Source organism: Acomys russatus, chromosome X (genome assembly GCF_903995435.1).
Source record: "Acomys russatus chromosome X, mAcoRus1.1, whole genome shotgun sequence".
NCBI classification, from domain to species: domain Eukaryota; kingdom Metazoa; phylum Chordata; class Mammalia; order Rodentia; family Muridae; genus Acomys; species Acomys russatus.
In genome coordinates this window covers 52,614,424-52,629,401 of record NC_067169.1, presented here as the reverse complement: position 1 = coordinate 52,629,401, position 14,978 = coordinate 52,614,424, and the positions used below count along the sequence as shown (strand labels likewise).

The 14,978-nt window shown below is 41.6% G+C and overlaps 1 pseudogene; it reads left to right on the top strand.

Moving 5' to 3' along the window:
• The first annotated feature begins 3,954 nt into the window (after nucleotides 1-3,954).
• Nucleotides 3,955-5,864, top strand: LOC127185163 (60S ribosomal protein L17-like; annotated as a pseudogene).
• Nucleotides 5,865-14,978: the final 9,114 nt, after the last annotated feature.

Genomic DNA, 14,978 nt, shown 5'->3' with positions numbered 1-14,978 from the left:
CTTGGAGAACTAGTCTGTGGATGCCATTAGCCTTTGAGAGGGTTTAACCACGGTTCACCATGCTACCATGCAATCTGAGCTGTCCATGGCAAACTAGACAAACCACAAAAGAAGCACCCCAGCAGTCCACTATTGAATGGAAGTAATATGTATCAGACCAGGCTTTAGTATATCCTAGAAGTTCAGGTACATTGGGAGCCACCATGTGAGCGGTGAGAATCAAACCTAGGTCCTTTCATGAATGGGAATCCACATTGTTGGGCCCATTCCTAACCTTGGTCCCTGCTACCATGGCCCATTGGACAATGACAAGAGTATCTGAAGAAAGAAGCGAACTAGTATTCATAGAACGTGAGACTTAATCATTAAATCGCCTCTGTTCTTGTTGTCTTTCAGAGAGCACTCACACAAGACACAGAGCTCTTCCTCGGTGAGTTCTGTCCACTCACCTCTTCTACAGACCTCATTGCTACCAATTTTCAAATTGTGTTCCACGTCCCTTATCAGCCATCCAAAGCGCTGTCGTTAGGCCATGAATCTGCATAGATGTTTCTCACCGTTAGGCAAAACAAACAAACATCCAGGGGCACTGCTCAAAATCCCTTTCACTACTGTCCTCCTGAGAGCTGCAGAAAGGAGCTATAGTGCTGTATAATGCATAGAACTACATTAAACCAGGCCTGAATGTGTTCTTCTTCAGTCAACTATTTGCAGGGAAAACATAGGGCAACTATTCAAAGTTGCAGTTACCCAGCATGGAGGATCTTACAGTTCGATTTTTTTTTTAAAGTCCCCAGCAGGTATATGCCCTTGAACACTAGATAGCTATTCATGCATATTAAGAGTAAGAGGGTAATACTGATGGAATTGGAGCCATGGGCATTTAGTATACCTGACCCTTGGGCCTGGTATACTGGGATATGGCAAAGAGAGGAGGCCATCGGGATTTAAGGGCAAGGATGCCTCTTCATGGAACAATCCATCCTCTTGGGAACTGCCCAAGAGAAGCATTCATTCGTTCTGAAGGCAGTATCCCCCAAAGCCCAGCCTCCCTCCACTGACCCCACCTCTTGGATGTTCTGCCACACTGAGAGTGAAGCTTCCAGTACACGAAGACTTAAAGGCTCTGCCTAAGCCATATTGAAGCCATAGCAAGCACAGTGCTCTCATCACAGAAAGCAGTAATGGTCAGCTCTAATATGGAGCCATAGTGACCATTTCCCTTAGCTTTATTGAGATATGATGGACAAATAAAAATTGAATAAAGATGCACATTGTGCCAGTTTGATATACTGAACTTAGATATTGTGAAATCATCACCAATGTGTCCATCCGCTGAAACAGTTGTAAACTGTATGTGCTAAAAGCATTTAAAATCTACTCTGCTCACAAATTTCAAGTATACAGGACGTCATTATTGATTATATTGCATCAATTATGTCATAGTGGGATTAGGTCCCCAGAATGCATCTATATTAGTTACTTTTCTTGTCACTGTAATAAAAAAAAACTGACAGAAACATCCTAAGGGGGAAGGAACCCTCTTTCTTCCAGCTCATGGTTTGAGAAGGTGCAGGCCATCATGGCAGGGTAGGTAGGTGGAGGGCAGTAGAGCCATGGCACAGGCACAGCAGTGGGAGTATGAGACTGGGGCTCCTAATTGCCAGCAGACCTGAACACAGACAGATTGGACTGGAAATGGAGCCAGCCTGTCTCTGAAACCCCACCTTACGTGTGCTCCCAAACAGAGCCACCAGTTTGGCATCTTGTGTTCAAAGGCATTCGCCTTCTGAGGACATTTTTTTGTTGTTGTTGTTCAAACTATAAGATCCTCCCATCCTGGGTAACTGCAATGCTGAATAGTTGTTCCATGTTTTCCAAACTTCAGCCCTTGGCTGAGTTTGACATTGTTAGATTCACATGAATGAGATCATGGAGTATCTGTCTTTTTATATCTGGCTTACTTCACTTGCTATAATGTCCTCCCTCCAGGTTTAATCATGAGTCATAAACGACAGGATCTCCTCCTTTTTAAGGATAACAGTTATATGTACATAGCACTCTTGATTTGTCCATTCATCTGTCACTTGGCATGTTTGTTGGTCCATATTTGGGCTATTATAAATAAGGCTGGAAGCCAGGCATGGTGGCACACGCATTTAATCCCAGCACCCGGGAGGCAGAGGCAGGAGGATCTCTGAGTTCGAGGCCAGCCTGGTCCACAAAGCAAGTCCAGGACAGCCAGGGCTGTTACACAGAAAAAACCCTGTTTGAAAAACCAAAAGTAGGGGGCTGAAGAGATGGCTCAGAGGTTAAGAGCACTTGTTGCTCTTCCAAAGGTCCTGAGTTCAATTCCCAGCAACTACATGGTGGCTCACAACCATCTATAATGAGATCTGGCGTCTTCTTCTGGCCTGCAGGCCTACATGCAGGCAGAACACTGTATACATAATAAATAAATAAATCTTTAAAAAAGAAAAGAAAAGAAAAACCAAAAGTAAATAAATAAATAAGGCTAGAGTGAACATAGGAAAACAGCTACCTCTTTGACATAGTGATTTGAATGGATATTCAGAAACAGGGTTGCAATGTTCATCTGGTGGTCCTACTTTTATTTTAACACAGTACCTCTGTAGTGTTTTTCCATAAAGACTGTATACTAATCTTTTGTTAGTGTTATTTTTATGAGACATGGTTGCATATAGCCCAGGCTGGCCTCAGACTTACCCTGAAGCTGAGGCTGTCCTTAGCTGCTGAGCCTCTTGCCTCTACCTCCCCAGGTGTTCTCCACCACACCTAGCTCGGTAGTCTTTTCATTTAAAGAACCTGATAGTAAATACTTTGCGCTTGTAGAGCAGACAGGTTGTTGCAGCTACTCAACTCTCTCATAATAGCAGGAGTGATTCTGTTGACAATACATTAAGGAATGAATAAATTGTGTTCCAATAAGTTTGTATTTGTAGACACTAAAATATATATTTCACAGAGTATCATTCTTATTGTGATTTTCCCCAAATGCTTAATAATGCAAAACCATTCTCATCCCATAAGCCATAGAAAAAGCAATACCAGGAACAGACTACTTTGCATATGAACTCTGAAAGCAAAATGCAACCAAGAAGAAAACGGTAAGGTTTAGTCCCCACCACAGTGTGGACAAACCTCCTAAATATGATGCTGAGAAAAGCAGCCTGTGCTGGTTTCCTCCTATTGGACAAATAAATGACAAAAAAAGCATCTGACATAAATTTATTCTGATTATAGATCATCATCATAACAAATATACAATTATAATATATAATCATATGTATATGATTATTGATATAAGGCCAGGCTGGCCTCGGATCCTTATATAGCTGAAAATGACACTGAATTCCTGATTCTTCTGTTTCCAGCTCCCGAGTGCTGAGATTACAGGCACACACTACCATGTCAAGTTCAAACATCTTATTTTATAGCTCTGGAAATCAGAAGTCCAAAATGAGCCTTGCTGGACTGAAGCCATGGTATTGGCAGGGCTGTGTTCCTTCCAGACACTGAAGAAAAGGATATGTTTCCTTGACTTTTCCAGCTCCAGATGCTGCCTGCAATTCTTGGCTTGAGTCCTCTTCTCCCACCTTCAAAGCCAGCGGTGTTTACTGGGTCCCTCTCATTCAACCATTTACATGGTGTCCTCTTCAACTTCTCTCTCACTTTTAAGGATGTTTGTTATTACATCGAGGCACGCAGAACATCTAAAACAATCACTCCACCTTCAGAACATCTGATTAGCAGCCTTAATTTCACCTGGTAGCTCAGTGCTCCTTTGCCATGCATCCAAGCATTGTCTCAAGGTTCAAGGATTAGAATTTAAAATTTTGAAATGGGGTACAGATCTAAACAGAGAATTCTCAAAAGAGGAAGCTCACTCTCTTCCTGTAAGCTGTCTGAGGTGACCCAGAAAAAATCTTACAAAAACCATGCAAATCAAGAGGTTCAAATCTTCATGTTCACTTTAAGAACACCTGGGAAACTGCCCAGACCATCAAGGGTATGCATATCCAGAAAGCTACCAAGTGTCTGAAAGATGTCACTTTAAAGAAACAATGTGACTTGTGTTAGCCTCCTGTCTGCAAGAGTAAAAGAACATTATTAATAGCATCAGTGGTGAGCACTCTCTCTCTCATGGCTTGCAACTCAAGTTGGGTCAGTCATTGATTGGCTGGATCGAAAGTTTTGTATGTAAGTTGGTGTCCCCCTCCCTCCACTGGAAGTCCCACCTGGCTACCGGAGGTGACCACTTCAAGCTCCACATCCCCAGCTGCTAGGAGTCTCTGCTAGGGTCACCACCATAGACTCCCGGGAGCCTCCCCTGGCCCACATATCCCTAAACACACACACACATACACACACACACACACACACACACACACACACACACACACACACCAATTTCAGTTTTTTCTGCCAGCCCTTCCCCACTTTACCCACACCTGATGCCCACCCCCATTCCACTCCCACCCCCTCTCTCACCCAGTTCCCTCCCTCCATCTACCTCAGATGTCTATTTTATTTTCCCTTCTGGGTGAAATTTCAGCATCCTCCTTCGGACCCTATTTGTTATTTAGCTTCTTTGGGTCTGTGGATTGTAGCATGGCTGTCCTATACTTTATGGCTAATATCCACTTATAAGCATAACAATCACCAGAGTAGCTTCACCCAGCAGCTGATGGAAACAGATGCAGAGGCCAAACAGTAGGTGGAGCTCAGGGAATCTCATGGAAGAGGAGGAGGAAGGATTGAAAGAGACAGAGAGGTCAAGAACACCACAAGAAAACCTACAGACTCAACTAAGTTGGGCCCATAGGGACCCACAGAAACTGAACGACCAACCAGAGAGCATCCATGGGACGGTTCTAGCCTCCCACGCATATGTAACAGATGAACAGCTTGGCCCTCATGTGGGACCTCTAACAGCAGGGGCTGCTTCTGACTCTGTTGCCTGCCTTTGGATCCCTTTCCCCTAACCTTGTCCAGCCTCAATAGAAGAAGATAGGCCCAGTTCTCCTTGATAAGCCAAGGCGGGTCGATATCCATGGGAGGTCTCCCCTTCTCCGAGAAGAAAGGGAGAAGGGCACAGGGGGAGAAAAGGGGAGAGGGAGGGACTGGGAGGACACAAGGGGAGGTGAGAGGGAGGGACTGGGAGGACACAAGGAGAGGTGAAAGGGAGGGACTGGGAGGACAGGGGGGAGGGGAGAGGGAGGGACTGGGAGGACACAGGGGGAGGTGAGAGGGAGGGACTGGGAGGACACAAGGAGAGGTGAGAGGGAGGGACTGGGAGGACACGGAGGAGGTGAGAGGGAGGGACTGGGAGGACACAGGGGGAGGTGAGAGGGAGGGACTGGGAGGACACAGGGGGAGGTGAGAGGGAGGGACTGGGAGGAGAGGAGGGAGGGGAACTTCCTATGGAGATGTAAAGCTAATTAATGAAAAAAAAATAAAGAAGCGATGTGTACCGCTCCAGTGGTATAATGGTAAAGTTGGTAGGTGCACACAGGCTCAACAATGGAGCTGGACACAAGGTTGGTAGACAAAAACGTAGTACTGAATTTTTGCTACACATGCTTAAAAATGCAGATAGTAATGCTGAAGGTAAGGGTTTTGATGTAGATTCTCTGGTCATTGAACACAGCTAGTGAACAAAGTATCTAAGATGCCAGCGAATTTAGGGAACTCATGGTCAAATTAACCCATACATGGGCTCTGCCTGCCATACTGAGATGATCCTCACTGAAAAGGAACAAGTTGTTACAAAGCCAGAAGAGGAGGTTGCACAGAAGGAAAAGATATCCCTGAAGAAACAAAAACTGATGGCATGGGAATAAATTCAGCATAAAATAAATGCAGATAAAAGAAAAAAAAAAGAAACTCAAATAGACAAAGGAAAAGAAAAACACTTAAAGAAATGTACAACATCCTTAGCCATCAGGGAAATGCAAATGAAAACTACTCTGAGAATCCATCTTACACCTGACAGAATGGCAAGATCAATAAAACAAGTGTCAGCTCATACTGATGAGGATGTGGAGCAAGGGGAACACTCCTCCATAGCTGGTGGGAGTGCAAACTTGTACAACCACTATGGAAATCAATATGGCAGTTCCTCAGAAAATTGGGAATCAGTCTATCTCAAGACCCAGCTGTACCACTCTTGAGCATATACCCAAAGGACTCTCCATCCTACCACAAGGACATTTGCTCAATCATGTTCATTGTGGCTTTATTCATAATAGCAAAAATTGGAAATAACCTAGATGTCTCTCAACATAAGAACAGATATGGAAATGAGGTACATTTACACAGTGGAGAATTACTCAGCATTCAAAAAAAATGACATCATGAAATTTGGGGACAAATGAATAGAACTAGAAAACAATCGTCCTGTGTCAGGTATCCCAGGGCCAGAAAGAAAGAAAAATCTTGCTCACCATCATCAGGGAAGCTTCCTCTTGAAGCAAATGAGAATAAATACAGAGACCCACAGCCAGGCATTATGCAGAGAGTGATCGACCTTGGAACACTGGGCCCTAAATGGGATGTCTCCAACAAATCCCTCCCCTCGGAGTTCAGGGAATCTCTCAGATGAGGAGGTGAAAAGAGTCCAAAAGCCAGTGTTATTGGAGATACCAAGAAAACAAGGCCCTCTAAATTAACATGAGCAAATTTCATATGAACTCAAAGAGACTGAGGCAGCATGCACAGGGCCTGCACAGGGCTCCGCCAGGTCCTCTGAATATATATCATAGCTTCCAGTTTAGTGTTTTTATGGGATTCCTGAGCGCATGAGAATCCCTGATTCTAGTGCCTTCTCTTGGGCTCTTTTCCTTCTGTTTGTTTGTATTGTCCAACTTCAATGTGATAGTTTTTGTTTTATCTTATATTTTACTTTGTCAATATTTTTTAAAGAGATTGAAAGCCAAGTGGTGGTGGCAGTGTATGCATTCAGTCCTAGCACTCAGGAGGCAGAGGCAAGTGGATCTCTGAGTTTGAGGCCAGCCTGGTCTACAGAGTGAGTTGTAGGATACCCAAGGCTACTAGAGAAACCCTGTCCCCTGGAAAAAAAAAAAGATTAATTGTGCAAATACAGTAACTCAAAGGAAACTATGTGAACACTTTGAAGGAGCCATCATTCTGCATATCTCCCAAGCAGCCCCACAATCATATCATGATGAAAGATCCTGAGCTTAAAAATACTATACTACTTAAGAGTGCATCTCATTCCTGCTAAGACTCTAAAGAAAAACAAAGAAGTGATTGTCATAAAGGACAATCCATACTTTGCATGAAAGGTAAAAATGAACAACTTGAGAAGTGCCAGAGAGCTGGTTGTATTCAATTTATATGGGTGTTTAACTGTATCGATGTTACTGTTCAAAGCTGAAAGTTTAAAAGTCAGGGAGGGGAAAGGAAGAAAGGGAGGAAGGGAAGGAGGGGTGGAGGGAGGGAGGGAGGGAGGGAGGGAGGGAGGGAGTTACAGAGGAAGGGAGAGAGAATCTAAAATTCAAATTTGGAATCATTAAGTAATGCATGTGTGCTAGTCTGAATGTGAATGGTACCCAGTTTGTACCATTTGTACTGTTTGGGAAGGATTAGGTGTGGCCTTGTTGAAGGAAGTGTGTCACCAGGGATGGGCTTTGAGGTTTTAAAAGCCTACACCTGAGGGGGATTACCTCCCCCTGTATCTGCTCATAGGGTATCAAGTCTCTTCTTGGTAACCTGCTGTCCTTCCTTTGAGTGACACCAGGTCCCCCCCTCCAGGGGACATGGTCAAATATGAGGCACCAGAGTACGTGAGAAAGTCATATCCCACTCTCCACTCAACTGTGGAGAATGTCCTGTCCATTTGCTAGATCTGGGAAGGGGCTTAAAGTTTACCGCCTGTATTGTCCTTGGCTGGTGCCTTAGTTTGAGCGGGACCCCTGGGCCCAAATCTGCCTATCATAATGTTCTACTTGTAGGTTTCTAGGACCCTCTGGATCCTTCTACTTTGCTAGGGGAGGGGAATAAGGGGAAAATGGGAGGAGGGGAAGAATGGGAGGATACAAGGGATGGGATAACCATTGAGATGTAACAAGAGTAAATTAATAATAAAAAAATAAAAATAAAAAAATAAAGCTGCTATGGACATAAAAAAAAAAAAAGCCTACACCTAGCTGGTCTCGAACTCATAGAGATCTGCCTGCCACTGTTAGGATTAAAGGTATGCACCACACCCAAATTTATTGCACTTTTTAACCACCAAAACATTTAAACATTTTTAAAGCAATTTTTGTTTTTTATTATTTAATATAGTATTTTGCCTGCATGTGTGCCTGCATGCCAGAAGAGGGCATCAGATCGCATTATAGGTGGTTGTGAACCACCATGTAGTTGCTGGGAATTGAACTAAGGACCTTTGGAAGAGCAGGCAGTGCTCTTAACCTCTATGCCATCTCTTCAGTCCCCTTTTATTAATTTTTATTTTCATAATACTTTTAATTCTTTGAACATATTTCCTTTATTTTCTTAAAAATACTTTCATTAGCTTATTTAAAGCCTCTACTATACCCACCATTTACTACTCGAATAGATACTAGTTTCTCCTAACTTCTTTTAAAAAATAAAACTTCTCCATTTTATACTTTCCTGGTTTTTTTTTTCCCTATCTTGTCTTGTCTTAGAACTATGGTTGAGCACTGGATGTTTTAAGCAATGTGTTGCTTAAACATGTTACCTTTGAGCTAAAGTAGCAGTACCTGGGACACTCTCCTTCCTTCTGAGCACGCACAGAACTGTGTATTTGTGCAGCTTTGCAGATCCCTGGAGCATATTCAGACTGTCAAAGTTCCCTGTGTGTTCACCCCACAGGCTTCCTTTGAAATCTCTGACTGTTGTTGAACTGCTCCGGTTCATGTTTCAGCTTCACAAAGAATAATGATGATATTCTCTGGGTTTCGTCTGTTTTGCCAAAATATTGTTTTCTTCAGAAGCCTAGGGATAGGACATTTCTGCAGCCCTTCCAGCTGGGTCAGCCTGTCTCATAACAGCACTGTCTATCTGGCTACAGTAGCACATAGCTGGCAGCTTGGATCAGATCATCCCTATATAGGTTACGGACCTCACTTTTTCTATTAACAGGATTGTCCTGAAAACTACCTTTCAATTTGTTGTACACTTTTTGCTAATTCACAGTTCTAAAATAAGCTACCATTGATTATTTCCCAATTCTATTAAGGTTTTTCTTTGGATTTTATTTTCTTAGGTCCCATGTATGAACCCATGGCTTCACACCCACTAAGAGCATGCTCTACCACTGACCTATATCCCTACTGTTGCTTTTTTAAAACAGGAGACTACAGGCATCCTCACTTTTGAATTCTGGAAGTATCTTCCCCACTTTCGTATTCTTAGTAACATCTTTTTTTTTTTTTAAACAGATGATTTTCATTGTGTTGAAACGCATTTTCTTTCCCCTTTTGGAACTGTGTTTTGGTAGTCTACTTGGAAATATTTGCCTAACAAACTCAGTAAAAATTTCCAACACATGCTTATCTCTTGGAAATGCTACAGTTTTATGTTCTACATTTGGGGTATAAAAGGCCTAATACAGATGTGTTTTAATGTCCCCAAGCCCTTCCCTTCCCTGTTATTTTCTACCCAACCTTCTCTTCATCTCTCCATTTTTTCCTTTCACCCGTCCCTCTCTCTTTCCCTCCATCCCCCTGTCATTGCCCCCCCAGCTTCTTTCTCTCTTCTCTTTCTCCTCCCTGGTATTTCTTTCTATCATCTCTCTTCCTTGTGAACCTGGGATAGAAGCCAGTGAGATTGTATCATTCTCTCAAGCAAGCACAAAAGCAGAGCAGGCTCTGATGCTGAGTTTTGTTGAAGGTAATGAAAAGAACAACATAAAAATTCCAAATACTAGGTGCACTCAAGCTGCAGATGTGGGCATTGGGGGTGTCCTTGGTCTGTACACCCTGTACTGTGGCCCTAACCCGGAAGTCTCCAGGTTTAGGGCATGCTATTGGATAAACATCAGGTGAGCTTCTACTTGATCATATTATTCGTTCTTTTGAGAAGATCTACTGTACATTTAAAATTCATTTTTGTGTCCTATTTAGGGTATTGCTATAGTTTGGATCCTTAGTACCTCAAAAGGTCTATGTGTTCAAGGCTTGGTCTCCAACTTGGTGCTTTTTGGAAGCATTAAGGTTTGAATGTGAAATGTCCGCCATCGGCTAGAGTGTTCGAATGCTTGCTCTCTAGGTAGTGGCAATGTTTTGGGAGGCTGTGGTTCTTTATGGAGGTAGAGCCTAGCTAGAGGAAGTGGGTCCTGACTTCCTATCCAAGCTCTCTGCTTTCTGACCCCTGGCCACCCCGAACTTGTGCCACAGCTGTGAGCCTCTCCGGTAGCCATGCCTTTACCACCACGGTGGACTGTACCCTTCAAACCAGAAGCCAAAGTAAGTTTGTCCTGTAAGTCGCTTCTTCTCAAGTATTTGGTCACAGCAATGGGAGAAGTAACTAATATAAGATGTAACTGAAACTATAAAAAAAAATGGGGCTTAGTGGGGTCATGCTATCAGAGGGGATTATGGGACCTCCCCAATCCCTTCCTTTATCTTTCACATAAAAATCTTCAAGTCAAAAACATCAAAAACTGTAAACCAAAATAATCCTTTCCCATTTCTAAGTTCACAGTCCCAGGTATTTTTTATGTAACAGACAGTTAATGTAGGCATAAAACACCATTTTGTTCCATCTGAATGTCCAATTATACCAACATCATTTATTGAAAGGACAGTGTTTCTCCACTGAATTGCTGGGATTATTTTTGGCCTCTTTGAAAATTCAATGATAAGTGTGAATACAATTCTCAGTTCTGCTCCTGTGATCTGTGTGTCTATACTTTTGCCAAGCCCAAACTGTCTTGGTTAGAGTTGTATAATAAGCCTGAAAATCAGATAACAAGATTGCTCCAGTTCCTTTTTTCAAACTATTCTGACTCTTTAACTTTCACTATTCTTCCACGTTTATTTGAAAGTGGTTGTCAATTATTGCTGAAGTTATATTGGAAATATATATATATATATATATGTTTTTTGAGACAGGGTTTTTCTGTGTAGCCCTGGCTGTCCTGGAACTCACTCTTTAGACCAGGCTGACCTCAAACTCAGAGATCCACGTGCCTCTGCCTTCCGAGTGCTGGGATTAAAAGCATGCACCATAACCATCTGGCTTATATTGGATGTGTGTGTGTGTATACATATATATGTGTGTGCATGTAATATATATTACTAATGAGTGTGTCTGTGTGTGCAGGTGCAAAGAAGGCCAGAAGAAGGTATCAGAGCCCCTGGAGCTGGAGTCATGGGAAAACAAGCTCAGGTCCACTGCTAGAAATACACTTGCTCTTAAATGCTGAGCTATCTCTCCAGCCCAAAGCCACTGGATTATCTTCCACCTTCTTAGTGCGGCAACATTTTACAACATACAGTTTTTACTGCAACCATTTCAAGTGTACAATCCAATAACATACATTACTTTAGAAACAAATTTGGGAGAAACTAATTTCTAACAACATTGAGGCTTCAGATTTACTCTGTGTATGTCTCTATTCATTTTGTATATTGACTTTTCTTATTAGTTAGTTTTTTGTTTTTTTGTTTTTGCAATTTTGACCATACAGATCTTGCCTGTGTTTAATTAATTAAAATATTTTGTGTTGGGCTGGAGAGATGGCTCAGTGGTTAAGAGCACTGACTGCTCTTCCAGAGGTCCTGAGTTCGATTCCCAGCACCACATGGTGGCTCACAACCATCTATAATGTGATCGGATGCATACTGTATACATAATAAAATTTAGAAAAATATTTTGTCTTGTTTTTTTAAACAATTGAACATTATTACCTTTTATTTCGGTGTCCAGTTGTTCACTGATAAAATATGGCTGCTTTTTGCACCTTGGGAAATTACTAATATGACTCACTGGGCCTTGTTCATTTTGTAGAATCCTTGAAATTTTCTGTTCTTTCTCTTGACAGGCCAGCCTGTAGCTCACTATATAGGCCAGGGTGGCTTCAAACTTGCGGTAATCTTCCTGCCACATCTGAGATTTTTTACACACACGATTATGCAATTTGCAAGGAAAGAGTTTTACTTCTTATCTGGATGAGGTTTTTATTTTTTTAATGCCTTGTGGTTCAGCTAAGACATGTGAGACTGTGGTGAATAGGAACAGTCATAATGTATGTACTGTCTAGTGTCCTATTACTGAGGAAAAGTACATAGTCTCCCCAGCAATATGTCATCTATAGTTTTTATTTTTTGTTCTTTGATTGGTTTTGGTTTTGAGATAGGCTTGTGTGTAAGTGGCTCTGGCTGGCTTTGAACTCCTGATGTTCCTTCTGCCTTTTCCTCTGCTTCCCAGGTGATGATGAGACAACAGACATATACTACCATTCCTCACTTGTGAGTTTCATACTTGGCCTATCTTGAAAAAGTTTTCTTTAATTCCTATTTTTTTTAGGAAGATTTCCATCATAATGGATAACATGGGCTGGAGAGATGGCTCAGCTGTTAAAGGTCAGGCTCACAACCAAAATAAATGGATAATACATTTTTAGAACTTTTATACATGTACTAAGGTTTTCATCAATATGTTAACACAGTAAATTACATTTACTGAGTCAAAGAGCTGGTAAGAAACAAGAACTATGTCAATAACTATATTTTTAAACATTCATTTATTTATTATGTACACGGTGCTCTGCCTGCATGTACAACTGCAGGCCAGAAGAGGGCATCAGATCACGTTATAGATGGTTGTGAGTCACCATGTGGGTGCTAGGAATTGAACTCAGGACCTCTAGAAAAGCAGTTAGTGCTCTTAACCTCTGAGCCATTTCTCCAGCCCCCAATAACTATATTTTAAAGATTTATTTTAATTATGTGCATATGAGAGCTAGGATGTGCATGTAATTGCAAGTGCTCACAAAGACCAGAAGATGATAACAGACTCCCCACCAGGAGCTGGAGTTCCAGGTGATGGTGACCTAGCTGCTTCATGTGGGTTCTGGGAACCAAACTGCCCTCTGCTAGAACAGCACTCTACCTTAAGGTCTCCAGAGCAATAACCACGTTAAGTGAAAATATTTCAATTAAGAGACAGAATTTGCCAACTGATAAAAACCAAACCAAATAATTCTAATCTGTCTATAGGAAACTTACTTTAAATATAATATGAATAAATTAAATCTAAAAGTCAAGAAAAGGCTTTACAAAAATAAAAAAGAAATAAAAAGAAAAAAGAAAAAGAAAGGAAAAGCTTTACTATGACAGCACTAACTAAAAGAAAACCAGCACAGCTATAGCAATTATTTGAGAAAGTAGATTCCAGAAGTATTCCTTGAGCTGTTACAATAGATTCAAGGAGCTGGAACATGAACAAAACATTCTAATTAAAATTTAATGTGAGCCTAGTAGCAGAGCTTCAGAATGCTTGAACAAGTCAAGCTAATATACCTGAAAGGAGTGATTGTCAATTCTGTAATAATACTCGGAAATATCAGCATTTCTCTCTCAGTGACCAATAAAATAAGTAGGCAGAAAATCAGTGAGGGATAGGGGATTGAAACAGTATTGTCAACCAACTTTACATCTTTTGACATTGATGGAAGTCCCTGCCTGTCACCAGCAGGGTAAGAGTTCTTTGCAAGGATACATCATTTAACAGGATAGACTATGTCTGGACCACAAAACTAACCTCAAATTTTTAAAATAATTTAAGTCATACAAAGGATGTTTTGGGACCACGGAGGAATTAAACTACAAATCAGTAACAGAATAACATCTGGTATAATCCTCAAATAGTTATAAATTATACAATACATGTCTTAACAAACAATGAGTGAAAGCAGACATGGTGAGGGAAAAAAGAATTATTTTTCATGAATGAAAATGAAAACATTTGTGAGGTGGTAGTTAGAGTCATACATAGGAATTTATAGCTTCAAATGCTTATGTTGCTTATATATTTTTAATTTGTATGGGTCCTTTCCTTGCATGTATGTCTGTGAGTGCCTGGTGCCCATTGAGGCCAGAAGAGAGGGTCAGACCCCTTGTGATTGGAGTTACAGTACAACAAGCTAGCTTTAGAGTAGAACTCCATACTGACCCCCCAACTTGGCATGCTATAACCAAGAGCTACCTTTTTAAAATCCTATTTATTTAATGTATATGGGTACTCTAGCTGCATGTACACCTGCAGGCCAGAAGAGGGCATCAGATCACATTATAGATGGTTGTGAGCCACCATATGGGTGCTGGGAATTGAACTCAGGACCTCTGGAAGAGCAGGCAGTGCTCTTAACCTCTGAGCCATCTCTCCAGCCCTCCTCCTCCTCCTTTTTTTCTTAAATATTTTTTAACTTATTTATTATTATGTATACAGTGCATCAGATCATATTATAAATGGTTGTGAGTCACCATGTGGTTGCTGGGAATTGAACTCATGACCTCTGGAAGAACAGTCAATGCTTTTAACCACTGAGCCATCTCTCCAGTGCCTAAATATATTTTTTTTAATTTGTTCACTTTACATCCCAATTGTAGCCCCCTCCCTCGTCAGAAGAGTATTCTTGCTTGGAGCTAAATTGCTCTAGGGATTGGTTGACAGATCAGTTACAATTCAAGGGAAATCCTGTTGTAAGTGTCAAACAGGAGAAGCAGTCATGGGAAAGGGAGACTCTGCCAGAAACTGAACTTTAAGCAGTGGAGGTGGCAGGCTGTGAAGCACATGGTATTTGCTGTCCCTCGCTTCTATGGAGAGGTACAAGACTAGTTTTGGGAGGCTGTGGAGACATTGCAGAGCAGAGAAGACAAGCCTGTGGAGTTTTTGACCCCTGCAGCTCCCCTATTCCACTATAGAAACGAGTTGTCTGTTTGCATCTCCTGTTTCTG